The sequence below is a fragment of the Mytilus galloprovincialis genome, chromosome 10 (assembly GCF_965363235.1).
Source record: "Mytilus galloprovincialis chromosome 10, xbMytGall1.hap1.1, whole genome shotgun sequence".
Lineage (NCBI taxonomy): Eukaryota > Metazoa > Mollusca > Bivalvia > Mytilida > Mytilidae > Mytilus > Mytilus galloprovincialis.
In genome coordinates this window covers 17,250,862-17,259,811 of record NC_134847.1, presented here as the reverse complement: position 1 = coordinate 17,259,811, position 8,950 = coordinate 17,250,862, and the positions used below count along the sequence as shown (strand labels likewise).

Genomic DNA, 8,950 nt, shown 5'->3' with positions numbered 1-8,950 from the left:
AAATATTAAATTTCAAATATATCATAATAAACTGAAATATGACCATTATAGGTACATAAAGCGTGTTATTTGTAATTAATTTCATAGACATGCATTGTGACTTTTGTGTTTTTTCATAAAGTACTGCATATTTTCTTTATCTTATTTCACAGTTATAATGAGGAAGTTAAACCATTTTGACAGACATAATTTTTTGTTCGGATTTGTTCCGCGTTTTGAAAATTAAGCGATTTTTTCAAAGATTCTGAACTAGAATTTACATGTAATGTCTTTCACGGTCCGTTACCAGAGCTGTCACGATCGTCTCTCAATACTTGAACGGCGTTAGATATTCTTTCACGATCATTTCTCTCGTTAAACCGAATGACACCTGTGAATAGGAAACAATGTGACAATGATTGAAATTTAGTAGTGTCAACCCTGTGATTATGAACCGTGTATAAAGCAAATCCTGTCAGATGCGGAACATCCAGATAAGGTTATATGTAACATGTGAACTTGTTAGTTATTGGCAATATTAATTATGTGGAAAATAAAAGGATCTGGAAAGGTGTAATTTTTAATCAACAACATTGTCCTATATTAGCTATATATAAAGTTGAATTCGTTGATTTGTGCTTTTTACCCTATGACGACTAACAAATTGGACCTCGTTATTTAGTATAATAGATATGTTTTGGTTATAAATAGAGATCTTCATGGATGAAAATTAGTAGCAATATGAATTGTTATATATTGAATATAAGATCCTTTATCAGTATACGTTTGGTTACCAGTAGAGAGAACACGTTGGAATGTTTCGTCTGCTTTACATACCAAGATTTTAAGTTGACGGTCTGTGGTAATATGAAAGTGTTAGTTCAAGTATCACATACACTTAACTTTATCAATGATCCATCAACATCAGGTCAAGGTCAAAGGTACCATGCCAAACAGACATGTACACCTTGCACCGAATATAATGGCCCAATCGCTTCAAGTATCCTAAAAACAGATCAAAAAGTAAAATAACAAAAGTACCGCCCAACTCCAAGGACAATTCGAATTTGAAAGTCCCTTATCGAAAGGAGGTCGAGGTCAGGTGAACAATTGATTGCAATGTAAGATTTTACAAGGACCCCATATACCAATATAGTTATCCTTATCTCATAATTTATCTTCTTCAGACTTTTTATGACATTTTCATACTATATCTGTTAAATGTGTATCAATTGATATTTAAGTCTGGGGAAAACATGATATATTTATTACTATTGAGTTATTATTGGACTTGAACCAGCTGTCAGTAACTGCAAACACTCTTAGATAGGTACGTTGTGTCTTTGTTTGTTGACTTTTATGCTTTCCTTTCGACCTTAAGAGTCAAGCCCTTTCCAATTGATAGTAGACTTTGTGTGTATGCTATATTACAGGAATGTACTGGGTTCAGGAGAAGGTTTTGTGCTCATCCGTTCAAGGTCAGCTCAAGCTGATATGCTTGTCTATATGCCATGGTATGCTTATGTGTTACATATTTGTTTGTTTTGTAGTGATTAATTGTGAACTCTCCTTTTGAATTTCCTCGGTGTTCAGTATTTTTGTGATTCTACTTTTTATATATATGTTTATTCTGCAACTTTCTATATGCGTCTGACTGTCCCATGTCAAGAGTCTGTTATGCAGTGGCATTACTAGTAGTTAGTTGATGTTGGTCATACTTGTCGTTTGTATATTGTTTTATAATAATTCAGTCTATAGGTTTTCTTGTTTGAACTGTTTCACATTTTGACAAGACAGGCCCTTTTTAAGACCTTTCTACTCGATACGAGCAATGTTTATTGCTGAAGGACACATGGTGACCTAAAGTTACTAATTTTCACTTCATATGGTTTTTGATGGATGCTTGTCTCCCTCACAGTCATACTATGTCTCCTTATTTCTGTATATTTTAACAAAAACATGGTCATTTTCATGTCATTTAATATTGTCAACTTAAGATATACTTGCAGATATTCTCCTTGTTTCGTTATTTCTAAATTATGTTCATGTGTCATTTCATTTGAGTTTTATTTACTTACTAAATCCGTATTTTTCTAATTGATACTAGTACATAACCGAATAAAGGGATGATATTCGTCCTATAAACTTTTTTAAATTAAGTATGTATTTAAAAGTATATGTGTCAGTGAAGGAAAACAATTTGTTATAGTTGTAATTTGTAATCAAAGTTTCTAATTACAGTTTGCAGTTCATTTCAGAAATTTAAAAGATAAGCAAAGTAACAGTTAATTAAGGATATGTCTCCTCTAACTTAAAATAAACATATGAATGAAATTGAAAATCTAGTATTCCCGTACTTGTTCACACAACAGGTGCATCATAATCTACGTTAAACAAATAAACCGTACCATTGGCATTAGCTACGAGGAGTTGATTGGTAGAACGATCATAATGCAGTGCACGTGGTTCTGCTAATCCATCTTTATTGTCGAGTATCTGTTTTGCACAGCTTCCATCAGGTGATATGATGGTTACATTGTTTGATCCTTCAGATGCAACAAACACATTCCCGCTGTTATCAACAGAAATACCTTGTGGGTTTTTCATATTTACATCATCCTTGTAAGCCCAGATAACATTTCCTTTGTTATCAAAGTTGGTAACAGTGTGATTATCTGCATTCGTCACGTAGAACTTGTTTTTAAAGTAAGTTATATATGACCATGACCTAACATCAATAGTGCTGCTTATCTTGCTCTGTTGTTCATTTTTCACATCAAAAGCATAAATCCCATTTGGATCATACCCACAGAATACCAACGATTCATCAACACACACTATCCCATAGACCCTATTAGTTGTATTAAGGATTTTGGTTATTTCTCGTGATTTCAGGTCAATTATCTGAATGCATTTTCTATCGCGTTCATGATACCCACAACTAACAGCAACAATCGCATCCTTAACTAAAGTGAAATCAAATGCGTTACTTTCTTTTAATGAAATCTCGAAATCAGGACTTCCGTCTGTTTTTCTGATGGACAACCGCTTTTGACCGTATTTAGTAAATGCCAGTCGTCCGTCAGGGAGGATGGTACATCCGGTTACGTTTTTACTACCAGAATCAAACCTTCTAATCTGCATTAACCTTATAATGTCGAAAGATTGGGCTGTTGTCACTAGTTGAGCTTGTCTTGATTTCCTATTAATTAATTTGTAATTGGTGGGTACTGTTTTAATAGATACTGTTCCAAATATCTTTACATCGGATAGAATATTTCTTATCTTTGTATCTATTTTCAAACCGACAGTAAAATCATCAAAATGTCTGTTTTCCATCATGGAGATCAATCGTTTTTCTTTTTCCGAGACTTGTTGTTCGATTTCTCTGGTCGCCAAATACACTTGGAGTTCTGAAGCATGTTGCTTTATACCTTCTAATATGTTGTCAAAGTTCGAAATTTCGGATTCTACTTCATTGAGGCTTTTAATGACTTCTATAATTTGTTGACTGCATTCACTCTCGGCGTCCTGAAGCTTTATAATCAGATTCTTCTCAACAACATCAAGATGATGGTTTAATTCTATTCTAAACTCTCGAATTTTCTTGACTGCTGATTTGCGTTGATCTGCTACTTTAGCCAAGTTATCTTCACGGGCTGTCCTCATCTGCTTGGTGTTTGATTGTAAATCTGAAACACACTGGTTCAAATCCTGGAAAATTTGGGACGTCTTTGCTTGCTTTATTACTGTCTCGATGTGTACAATACTTTCTGTACATTTGGCATGGTCTTGAATGCACTTGCAGCAAATCGGACATTCATGCTTCTGACAATAATTTTGATACTTTTCATTGTGTATGTCACAGTATTGTTTAATATCGGTTATGAAGGCAGGTAATTTTTTATAATCATTAATTGGAATAGTTGTATGACCACGTGTTGCTTTTAATAAAGTATGGTGTTCTTTGCATTCTGAACAGAGAGCTTCGTCACAGTCTTGGCACCAGTGTGTAGATGGATTCGAAAGATGTCGGAGGTTACAGACGCCACAAATGGAAGTATTGGAAGCCATTTCTTGTACAAAAAGTCCTGTAAAAATAATCTAATTCCATGTAACCGAGACATAGATTTTCAAATTATTCATTCATCCCCCTATTATATAAATAGCATTATATTCATTCATAGACAACCTTTTCTAGCAGCTATAAAGTAGAGTTGATTTAGGAACCATCTTTTTACTGTTTAATAATAACTGATTTCTCCTTAAAAATTTATGATTTTGATATTCCAAGAAGTATCAATTCATTGCAAAGTCATTTTAAAACTCCAAAATAGACCTTGCATAAAAGATGACCAGCGAGGACTTGTTTTATTACTTAAAGGAAAGACATATAGTCATGTTTGACACATATAAATGCAAATGTATCATTATGTGAGTTTTTTGGCGTGAGCGAAAAAAAGGAGAGGCTTGTATTTTCCACATTTACTCACGTTTTTCTGAGGTTTTGTTTATTGTTTAATCTAATTTCATTTTTATTTTTATGGTGGTGGTGATACTGAAAACAATCGCTTTGAGATGGCAAAATATTGATATTACCTTTTAATACTCGTAAAAGATTCAGACAACTAATTGCTTATCTTAAAACACAAAATTGTATCAAGTCAGATGACAGGCTTTTATTTTTTTAGCTAAACATATTTTATAACATTCAGTTCAGTTTGATTTCATGCAATATCAGCCTTGCAACCTGTATCAATTTTTATATATATGTATGTTCTTTTTTCATCCAATTCGACTAATTACTTAGTATACAATATTAAATCAGACAATAATAAGAAAATAAAAAGGAACTCGATCCAATACAAAATCCAATTAAATGATGGGGTCGTCTTAAAAGTATAAAATTAGGATACGAAATAGAGTAATTCAATCTAGAGAAGAAATGTTTCCTACAAGGATACTACTCCTATATTGTTTAAAGATTTTCTACAGAAGTAGACATTAACAACTCACCTTGTTATGACCATTTCAACCCGTGTATAACAAGTGTAAACAAAAATACGGAAGTGAAATTGTCATGTGAAAACTTTTAAAATATTTTCTCCGGATTTCTTTCTTAATTATATAATAAACATAGAGCTTAATATATGACCAACTGTCAACATGGTGAAAAGAGTAATTGTAAAACAAACTAATTAGTGTTTTATGACAAATGTTCAATTATCTGTTTTTTAATGATGACAAGGTATTCATTGATCTTTAAACAACAATGTAACACTTTCACATTAATGCTTTTAAAATATAATTCTTTTTTTATGGAAAATGTATGAAATAAAATTAAAAAAAATAAAAATAATCTGATATACATTTTTGTGTTATTCCATCAAGTGATTTATGTCAAATTTAAGAAATAGTTGGAAAATAGAAAGTTAATATTCAATTTAATCTGTTCTAGTTAAATCTCCAACTATATTACCATGCATTACAATTACAAATTTGCATTACTCCATGTCGGATCAGGACAGATGAAAAGCTTTTTTAAAAAGCTGAAATTATTTTATATCATTTAGTTTAGTTTGATTTCATGCAATATCATACTTGCAACCTGCAGCTATTTTTCTTTACTTTTCTCCCCAATTCGACTAATACTTAGTATACAAATTTTTTTTATCAGACAATAATAAGAAAATAAAAAAGTAACTCGATCCAATACAAAGACTATTTGGATGATAGGGTCGTCTTAGAAGTATTAAATTTTGATCCGAAATAAATGTAACTCGATTTAGAAAAGAAATGTTGCCTACAAAAATACTGTTTCTATGTTATCTAAAGATTATAGACATTAACAACTCACCTTGTTGTGACCAATACAACCCGTGTATAACAAGTGTAAACAAGAACGAGGAAGTAAAATGGTCATGTGATAAAGTAAAAGTATGGTGAACTATCAGTAACGATAACAGTTGTTCTGTTACTTAAACACAACTAGAACACACCCGCCAAATCGCGGGCATATACAGCTTGTAAACTGGTGTAGGATGGATTTTTGTTAAAGATATTATGACTGGAGAATTTCATATAATTAGGTATCAAAAGCCCTCTCCCTTTTTTCCAAAGTTCGTTATTTGTATCCCGACATCCGGAAATTAAAAAAAATATCCCCTCATCCCGTAAGGATCAATCCCGAAATCCCGAGCTTAAAAACATCCAATCCTGACGTTCCGAATAAGTCCTGCCTCCCTCTAATCTCTACCCTACTTTCATTTTGGCCAAAATCAATACTTTCACTTTCAACAATAAATTTGTATGTCCCATTTATGGGCATTATGTTTTCTAGTCTGTGCGTCCGTTCGTTCGTTCGGTCGTCCGTCCGTCTGTCCCTCTTCAGGTTAAAGTTTTTGTCGAGTTAGTTTTTGATGAAGTTGAAGTCCAACCAACTCGAAACTTAGAATATATGTTCACTATGATATGATCTTTCTAAATTTAATGCCAAATTAGAGATTTTACCCCATTTCACGGTCCACTAAACATAGAAAAGGATAGTGCCGATGTGGCATCCGTATACTATTGATACATTCTTGTTTCCACATGTTTTACTTATTTCAATATACATTGTATATGCAACTGGTATGACCCCTTAGATAGTAAATATTTCAGAAAACAGTAGACAGAATACAGAGAGTCTCTATATATTATAGTAGTATAATTGTAGTTTACATGTAGATAAACGCTAAAAATAATTGTCTCTAAGGAGGTATAATAGTTGTGGTTCTTACGATCTAAAAACCATGATATGGAGAACGCTCTGATTGGCTTATTTATTTTTCATTTTTGTAATCTATCATACGATTGGTTGTTCTTGTGCATGTTTAAAACCGGAAGTCTTTACTATGACTTAAAGTCAGTCTGATGACGGAAGCAATATCCGGACACCTATTTTGTCGTTTTTCTCCCAAAATAACTCAATCTGAATAATCATAAGAATGGATGACAAATGCAACTATGCATGTTACCTAAACAGCTAAAGAACACAGATGCATGATGATTAATTTGTTGTGGACGGAAGAGAAGCAACACACAAAATGAGTTCTTCTCGTTTAATAGTTTACATATCATTTCACCGAAAATAGAAATCTAGATCACATGACTTGGTTTGCATAAATAAACAAAAAATCAAACTAGAATAAAACCAACTTTTTGTTTGGAGAGCAATCTCAAAATTTGTTGCTTTTTACTTTACCTCTCAATAAATAATCCTTATAGTAATTCCTGCTATTGCTGTAAAAATAATTTTCTTTTGTAGAGAATTGAACGGACATGTAGACCTTGCAAACATCCCATATATTTTACAAATACAGTTATCCTTTTACATGTATAGGAACTACAATATTTTTCAAGCATTCGTTGAACGGAAACTTAGTTTCATGAGTTGAAGGAATCAAAGCTGCCCTGAAGGTATTCCTGCTAAAATTTGGACAGAAACATCCCGTACATAATTTTAATTGTATATATATAGAGAACGTTTTATCTTGAAGAAGAAGAAAAAAAGGAGAAGCAGAAGAAATAAAGCTTCATACAGATAGGTTAAGCCGCAACCTTATAGTAATCCTTATGTCTCATAATCTGCGACTTGAGGCGAGATTAGGGAAAAACGAAGACATTTAGTTCATAGAATTGTCAAATGTCTATATATATAATCTACTTTCAGTAGTCCTTCGTCATGTTCGTCTAAAGCAGTTAGACACATACATAAAATAAAAAATAGTTAAGAAACGACTCAAAGTTGAAAACAGCATATTTTGCCGAAAAGGGTTATTCGTGTATACTTAAAGTTTAAAGAAGATACAAAAGAAAAATGCTTTAAAAGATTAGACACTTTAATATTTCGACATTGATAGTCTATAAATTAAGATTCTCCTAAAGGGAATACAAATAAGATATATACAAGAATGAAGTGACAGCAAAAATTAGGGTTGATTGCTTGCAATATAGATGGTCTGTGAATGAAGCTCAGTGTGTTTACAATACTACCTTAACGGAAGTCGTGCTTTCAAGCATGGTATGGTCACAAAGTACGTTATGATATATATATATATATATATATATATATATATGATATACAAACTTGCATACATTTACCCATGCTATCTTGTATGTGGTAAATAAAGGTGAATATTTAGCTTCAACTTTCATGGATGCAAATTAGTAGCAATGTGAATTGTTATATTGGATATAAGATCCTTAACATTATCTTTATCAGTCTAAGTTTTGGTTATCAACAGAGAGCACATGTTGAAATGTCTCGCCTGCTTTACTTACCAAGATTTTAAGTTGAAGTATGTGGTAATATGAAGGTGTTACCACAAGTATCACATTCACTTATCTTTGATCCATTTAAATGAGGTCAAGGTCAGAGAAACATGTCAGACAGACATGTACACCTTGAAATCATTGCATACAACGTATATAATGGCCCAATCGCTTCAAGTATCCGAGAATCAAACCAAAAAGTAAAGTAACAAAAGTACCGCCTAACTCCAAGGAAAATAAAAAATGGAAACTCTTATCGAAATGAGGTCGAGGTCAGGTGAACCTTTGACGGCAATGTAAGATTTAACAAGGAGTCCATATACCAATATAGTTATCCATTAACTCAGATTTTATCTTATTAAGACTTTGTATGACGTTTTCATACTACATCTGTTGGTTGTGTATCAAATAATATTTTATTCTGAGGAAACATGATCCATTTATTACTTATTAGTTATAATTGGTTTTGAACTAGCTGTCAGTAACTGCAAACACTGTTAGAAAGGTACGTTGTGTCTTTGTTTGTCGACTTTTGTGCTTTTCTGTCGACCATAAGAGTCAAGCCGTTTCCAACTGATAGTACACTTTGTTCATATGCTATATTACAGCAATGTACTGGGTCAAGGAGAAGATTGGGCGCTCATGAGTTCAATGTCAG

The 8,950-nt window shown here is 32.5% G+C and overlaps 1 long non-coding RNA gene across 1 annotated transcript; it reads right to left on the bottom strand.

Moving 5' to 3' along the window:
• Nucleotides 1–2,178: 2,178 nt before the first annotated feature.
• Nucleotides 2,179–5,883, bottom strand: LOC143049944 (uncharacterized). The gene is made up of 2 exons (XR_012970371.1): nucleotides 5,837–5,883; nucleotides 2,179–4,070 (listed from the first exon to the last, which is right to left on the bottom strand). It is a non-coding gene; the product is annotated as an uncharacterized LOC143049944 (long non-coding RNA).
• Between the last annotated feature and the right edge of the window lie 3,067 nt (nucleotides 5,884–8,950).